Consider the following 7,315-nt stretch of genomic DNA (forward strand, 5'->3'; position numbering starts at 1 on the left):
AATGTCTGTCAGTGGTACTTTAATTGACGTTCAGCGTTGAAGCAAGCTGGTGTTATGAACTGGTTATGTTGTTATCAATATGACGTCACAGTGTTGGTTGTCACGTTACTGTGTTCTGGGGTGACAATTCAGTGTGCTGACACTATAAAATGTCCATCAGTGAACCCATAATACCTGGACACCGTGCGTAGATGACCTGATTACGTAAGCCGTTTCTATAAGCCATAAAACTATCAATACATATACAGTTGGTGCAATCTTTGGGAAAACTTTTACACTATTGATATAAATGAAATAGAAAACTTTAAAACAGGTTATAATTAGTATAACAAGTTAACTGGTAACAAGTATTCATATATTACTGCAACGAAATGCCGCCCCGTGTTCATTGACGATTAAAAAACGAATAAGTATATGCGTAGTTGGTAAAAGATCATAATACTTTTTATGGCGCACCTAGTAATGTCCTAAACTGCATGAAGTCTGCTTTTTTATTATTGCGACGAATTGGGGTTATTTCCCAAAACTGCGCCAAAGGGAGGTTTTTTTTTATCAAAATAACGTCACTTCCTTCTCGTCGTGTCCTGCAACATACAATGACCTAGTAGACTATTTCACTCCCTTTGGAGTGAGACGGGGAATCTCCTCCCAGGGGAAGATTCTAAAGTTGCCAAATACGATGCTTGCCGAGTTTGGAATCGGAAGTTTAAGAATCTAACCCAGAGTTGAGATCCATTTTCTCACATTCTTCACAGGGTTATCATGCGGTTGCTAGATAAGAGATTAATTGAATCCTTCACCCCCTTGAGGGTGAGACAATGGAATCTCAACCCGAGGGGTGGGGGGGGGGGAGATTTTTAAGTTTCAAACACGAGGCTTGCTGAGTGTTTGGCAGCTTAATCATCTTACCCCGAGGGTTTCACTTCCATGGGGGTCAATGATTATTTTTCTCTTACCCTGTTTACCCTCGTATGTATCTAATGTTGACGTTACATCAATAAATGCAAGGAAATGTTGACGTGACGTGATTGAATTGTCAACGTGACGTCATTGTAATGTTGTCGTGACGTCATGGTATTGTTGACGTGACGAAATACTATTGTTGAGAACGTGAGAAGAGCACGTGTAGCTTGTCCTTTCCTTAGGGTGAGCTTAGAAAATTTCACCCCGGTAAAACGTCAAATATCCCTGTCAAGGGTAAGAGAATAATATAATCTATTATTGGTCTGTACCGTGGACAGAGATATCTCAACCCGAGTGTAAGAGTTTGACCAGTCAGCACGCGGCTTGCCGAGTGCTGGCCAGCCAAACACTTACACGAGGGTTGGGATATCCTTGTTCGCGAAACAGACCCATCATAGATTATTTTTCTCACATACTTGCAACCAAACGTAAGTTTGTATGACAGTTTTTCATTCCGTTATCTTTAATGCTCCTAGGAATGTGCGTCAACATTGATGACGTCATCATTTATGCCTTGGTTAATCAACGTAAAATGATGACGTTACGTTATTGTGAGCTGCGTCATATAGCGCTTGCCGGCTGTCTTAACCTCCCTGTGTAAGATCAATTTATCTTTTCCATAGCAACAGAAAAAGTAGTAAACAATCGATATTAAAGTTATCAATGCTAAATGGTTAATAATGTTTTAGGAAGGGTCGCTTTGAAGCTTTGTAATGCTGACTTTCCGCTTTGTGTCACAATCTACCTCTCCTTCACTTGGCATTTCCGTAAGTCCGGAAACCCAAAGGCCATCACAATGTGATATGATAGCTTTAGTGAGATTATGTAAAAATATTATATTTTAGAAGACAATAATAGAATGAATTCGTTTACTACAAAACCGTTTTAACGTCCTTTCAACAGATTTGGTCATTTAAGAACGGCGTCCCCGCGTATGCGAGATGCATGAGAGAAGTAAATATTTGTGTTTTGGACGGCTACGGCATGTTCGTGTTTCTCTTGATGTGATAGTGCAAAATTGATGTCGATTTCATAGTGCCACGTCACTGAGACATAATGCCGAAGACATCCAGCCGGACCGCCCACCTGGTCACATGACTCTCTTCCATCCTGGTAATGCAAGCATAAAAAGCATTTATGTTTATCTGTAAACAAGTCACCCCATGACATGAAGTTGTCTTTAGACCTCTCTCGACCCAGACAATTACGTAAGGCAGTACTCCCCCTCTCTACTGCAATAAGGTTACAGACAAAGAATTTCTGGTGCAACGTTCTACTGTATAGCGACTGTATCAGCTAGATAGTTACATAAATACCTAGCCTGATGCCCTGCACGTGCATAGACCATATACATATTTAATGTCCTCAGTGCATTGTAACTTAAGATAGCTGTCGACACATTATGCTCAATTTAGCGGTTTTTCAATCTCTTAAAAATATGACTGCCTAATCCAATTGAAACATTGACACACTTACATGTAAATTTAAAGTGCAATATGCTCTTTGCCTTAAGCATTCCACAACAACAAGTAGGATGATAAAAACTAGCCGCTTGATTTTGGTATCCGGACATCGTGTATACGAAATATTGATTACAAATGGGATAACAAAAGAAAAATTGGCGTCTTCATTAGTTAAACGTAACAAGGTGTTAATCCTACAAATGCATAGGACGATTGGATTTTAGACTCATTACATCTTCTAAATGTAGGTTATTACCTTAAGCTTGCAGAAATATGTGAAGTTAACTATGATTTATTCTACATCGTAGTGTTACTCCTACATATACGTATTCCCAGTCAAACGGTTCTTACATTTGTAATACAAATACTTGCATTAATGGTCAATCATAGACGGAATTTGTACCAGATCCCTACGACTGTTCCAGGACTATTGGGCAGCAGTGAATACAAATCAAACGGAAAATAGCATTTTCAAAACAAAAGTCACGGGTGGACGTATTGTCTACCGCTAGCGATAAACATTGGGATGGATTACGTCAGGTTTAGTAAAAACGAAAGCATTGAAAAAGTCAGCTTGAAATATGAATTATGATCAAATATATTCTTATAACATCACGTAGTCTATCTATTTGTTATGTTTACTGCAGTTTACGTCATGTGTGTGGCGTAATAATATTGACGCTATCAGGATAATTCTGGAAATTACGTTAAATGATTGGCAGCCTTTGCTATTTAACCATCGTTAAGTTTACTGTTTATATACACTGAAAATGTTTATACTTGCAGTTTTGTGCTGTTAAAAGTTTCGTGATTAATTGCTTCTCGAAATATGATGTTTCTGAAATTGATTGTCTGTCTTTAATATCAAAACCCGTCGTAACTTCATTATGATAGCGCCAAACAAATTGGATTGCATGACCACTGAAACTCCTAGAGCATGTATTGATGGCGGACAACACAGAGTATGAAATCATAAATTTACTTGGTTATGTGTACAGAAAACATAATTTAATCTCAATCTGATGTAAGCGAACCTTTAGTACCGCCATTTTATTTTAAAATCTGGAACGTCATGGAATATTGGATTTATCTTTTCTTGATGCTTCCATGTTTTTGTTGGCCGACGCTTCGTTTGGGAATTACGTTTCCGAAATACGAGATTTTCCAGCTTGATGAGCGTGCGTTTTATGCTGATCGGCTGTACATTAATTTCAAGGCTGATGTTAATCAAATAAACAAAACAACACTAGCGTTTGCAATCACTGACACGCCTAAACAATTTTATTTTTGTCTAAGAAATATTTGCTGTGTCTGTGTTATTCTGATTTTACGATAAGTTCAAAAACACTATTTCTTGATGAATAAAACAATAAGCAAAATCTATCATTGGACTAATGATTAAGTAGGATCAGATAGGGGATAATATTAATAATTCCAAACTGCAAACCAGACCAGAATTCACACTGTAAGGGCAAAACGCAGACAAGATTTACATTGGAAACAAGAATAATGAAGTACCAGACGCATGCTTCATCAATGTTCCTTAACTTGGAAAGTCCCATTGAAAAGAATAACAAAATTAAAGAAATGTTCTTTCGCTAAAAATGTCTCTTAAATTCTGTTGTTTTCCTGTGGAAAATGTCAAGTTAAGGAATTCACGTAAAGGAACATTGATGAAATTATGGCCATATATTCTGGAAGGGTAAGCTTCTTCTGTACAATTCATATCTAGGTCAAATCCGGGTTCAGGCACATCTAGAAAATCAAGGTGATGACAATTGAAATATTGAAACTTTTCCGTAAATACATTTTATGACGCGACAGTCTAGCGGCATTAGCTCAAAGATAATGGAGCCATCAGACAATTTCGAGATTTTCCGAGAAGACGAGGTAACCGAGTAGCATTTATATTTCGAATCCAGTAGACTGTTCGAATTATCGAAGTTTATACTCAAATACTACAAAACATTTCAGCATTAAAATGCATTTTTTGGAAAGTTATGGCCTTATAATTCAGAGGATTGCAGACTAATTTAATAACGCGCGTTAGTTATTGCAAGTTACATTGATCAATCGGGTTTTACTTCGGTGGTACGAATTTTAGTGACATCAAAAATACACTTGATATTGTGACGTCAGACAAAACGACATCATATAGTGACGACATCACGAATATTGCTCTTCATCTCATTACACCAATAGGAATTTTAAGATAATTATGATCTGGTAATTTTCTTCTTCTTTTGTATGGTAAGGATATATATTGACAATGCGGAGCAAATGAAAATATTCCTGTACATTTCTTTTTGTATAAGAATGTCGGAATACCATCCACAACACCAACCCTATCATCCTCCAACCCTTAGTTCTAATTACAAGAAGACTTATATGACACCACCACTCCCCATCCTAATCACCTATGTTACTAGGATGACACACTCTAACGAGGACTATAAGCTTCAAATAAAGAAATAAACAAATTCATCTTTGTAACCTGATATACTTACCAGTATATAATCTCTTAAGATGTAAGTTTCGCTTTGACTGAGAATAGAATAGAGGATGAACGACAGATAGGAGCGTTCAGACCTACATAGACCCAGACAATTACGTAAGTCTGCCCTCGCTTGTACTCTGGTATGTAATCTATTTCACAAGATGTACTGTAAGAGAAAGCCTATCAGCTGATATACAAGACTATAATGTCTATTTCACCTGTACCGTGACCCCAATTATTGGCGATAACTCAATGAGGGAATCCTTTGTAGGAACGTAAACATACGTAATGACTTTGTATTACCATAGTTTAATCCTTAATATTTTCAACAGTACAAATATCTTATTACCCCAACAGTTGATATATAAATATCTATATACACACTCAGAACACGTGATAATCATAATTATATTATATATTTATATAAAGATGACAGGAGTTGCCTGGGTTAGGGAGGCATGGGTTCAGTCCCATCTCTCCTCATAAAACAATATTGTGTCCTCATATCTACACGTGCATGAAACAGTAAACGCATGTCATTTTTTTAATGAAGATCCTTACTACATAATATATATACAAAATGTCCCTTATTTGATAATATCAATATTTTATGTATTTATTATAATAATACGATATTACCATACAATCGGCATTTTATCCAGTTAACTCACCTATGTAATATGTTTGCATATGTCACTTGTATAATATTGCATGGCGCGTTGTTCATTGGCTGCGCACAGCACAGCAGAAACTGAGTGTGACGTCATAATAAGGACAATGATATAACGTCATGGATTTATGTCTCCTTTGATATTGTTCTCTGCATTTTGACTATCAAAGTACAAGCTTTCTGAAATATGTGATAAAAACTGTCTTAAATTAGTTTTCATTTGATTTTATTCATGAATCGAGTTTTATTCTTATTTTATTTTTTCTCATCAAGACTCGAAAACCAAATTTATATATAAATTTCTAAGACTCCTTTCATAAGAGCTCATATGAAGTGAAAAATTTTGTCAGAACCTATATTTACGGACATCAATACATTCAAACAATAACAGGTATCCACAAATATATATATGTATATTTTTTTATGGAATTACATCAAACAATGTGTTAATATCAATAAATGATTATAAATATTAACAAATCAAAGCAAGGTTCATCAGCATGAAAAAGGTAATGTCATTTAAAGTCAAAATTAATCAAGAATGGGCAAAATAATAACATGATACAATTCTACATTGTAACCCTTTACGAATAAGACCAGCTTTCCGGAACAGTGTCACTAAAGTACAATGTAATAATGTCCATATATCGATCTATTAGTATCCAGATATAGGAATTGTTGCCACTGTTTCGGAGCATCTACTAAGCATGCATTATGGTTTATTTCAAAGTATTCTGTTTTTATAGAACGGTTGGGTTTGGGTTGGCTTTTTTTTAAATCCTGACATCAACTAGGTCACATGAGCGCTATGTCAAAGTGGAATCCCTATTGGAATTGACATTTGACAGGAGACATTGTAACAGTTGCTACACGTTATGCTGAATACCGTGTTCGTTTCTGTATGTTTTGCTCCGTTTTATTGCGTATTTCTTAGTGGTTTATGGTGTTTTAGTACTTACTTTGTTCCAGTTTAGAAGACTTTCAAAATTCGCAATTTAAACTGCGGCTTGGGTAGTCATCAGATAAGTCGTCAAAATCTGAGACCCTCCACAAGGTTGAAATGCTGAAAAAAGAAACGTGCAATTTATTTTGTGCAACATATTGAACATATTGAAAATATGTTGGAGAAAAATATCGTACGTCTTCTCCTTTACTAGATTTATAATAATACTTAATATGCTTGCTAAAGTATTATACCATGTCATATTGATATACTTGCTGCAGTATTGTACTTTGTCGGATAAATTACCTTACTGAAGTATTGGTCCATGTCATATTAATATATTTGCTGCGGTATAGTACCATGTCAGTCAACTAATTCCGTACGTTAGATTTATGTATACAACAAGTCACCACACGAACTAGCAGTGATAGGGGATGGTATTTTTTATCTATGACAATTGAGACCCTTGCTGAAATATTACAAGACCATATCTAACCAAATAAAAGCCACAATGACCATATGTGTGTCTTTTATTGCAGTGCAGGTAGATGATCAGCATTGCAGCAAATTTTTCAAACACCGTCTTCTTCAGTAGGAAGACAGAATTTGCTCCAAATAGTCTGAAGCACATTTTGCTTGATTATAATGGGGGCACTAAATTAGGGACCATATCGTTCTTCCTTCTATAAAAGATTTCCCCTTTAGGCGAGCTTTCGCCCTGTGAGGAAGGCTTTGAACTCTGTCTCCTTGTCGAGATATAATATAGTATAATGAATTAG

General features: G+C 36.0%; 1 protein-coding gene across 1 annotated transcript in view; it reads right to left on the minus strand.

The window, feature by feature from the left end:
* LOC117337860 (U-scoloptoxin(05)-Sm1a-like) overlaps window positions 1-6,636 on the minus strand; it is a 31,307-nt gene extending 24,671 nt beyond the window's left edge. Inside the window, exon 1 of the mRNA XM_033898997.1 lies at window positions 6,553-6,636. The gene's annotated coding sequence lies outside the window, so the exon portion shown is untranslated. The remainder of the gene's footprint in view (window positions 1-6,552) is intronic.
* Window positions 6,637-7,315: the final 679 nt, after the last annotated feature.

Source organism: Pecten maximus, chromosome 1, assembly GCF_902652985.1.
Source record: "Pecten maximus chromosome 1, xPecMax1.1, whole genome shotgun sequence".
Lineage (NCBI taxonomy): Eukaryota > Metazoa > Mollusca > Bivalvia > Pectinida > Pectinidae > Pecten > Pecten maximus.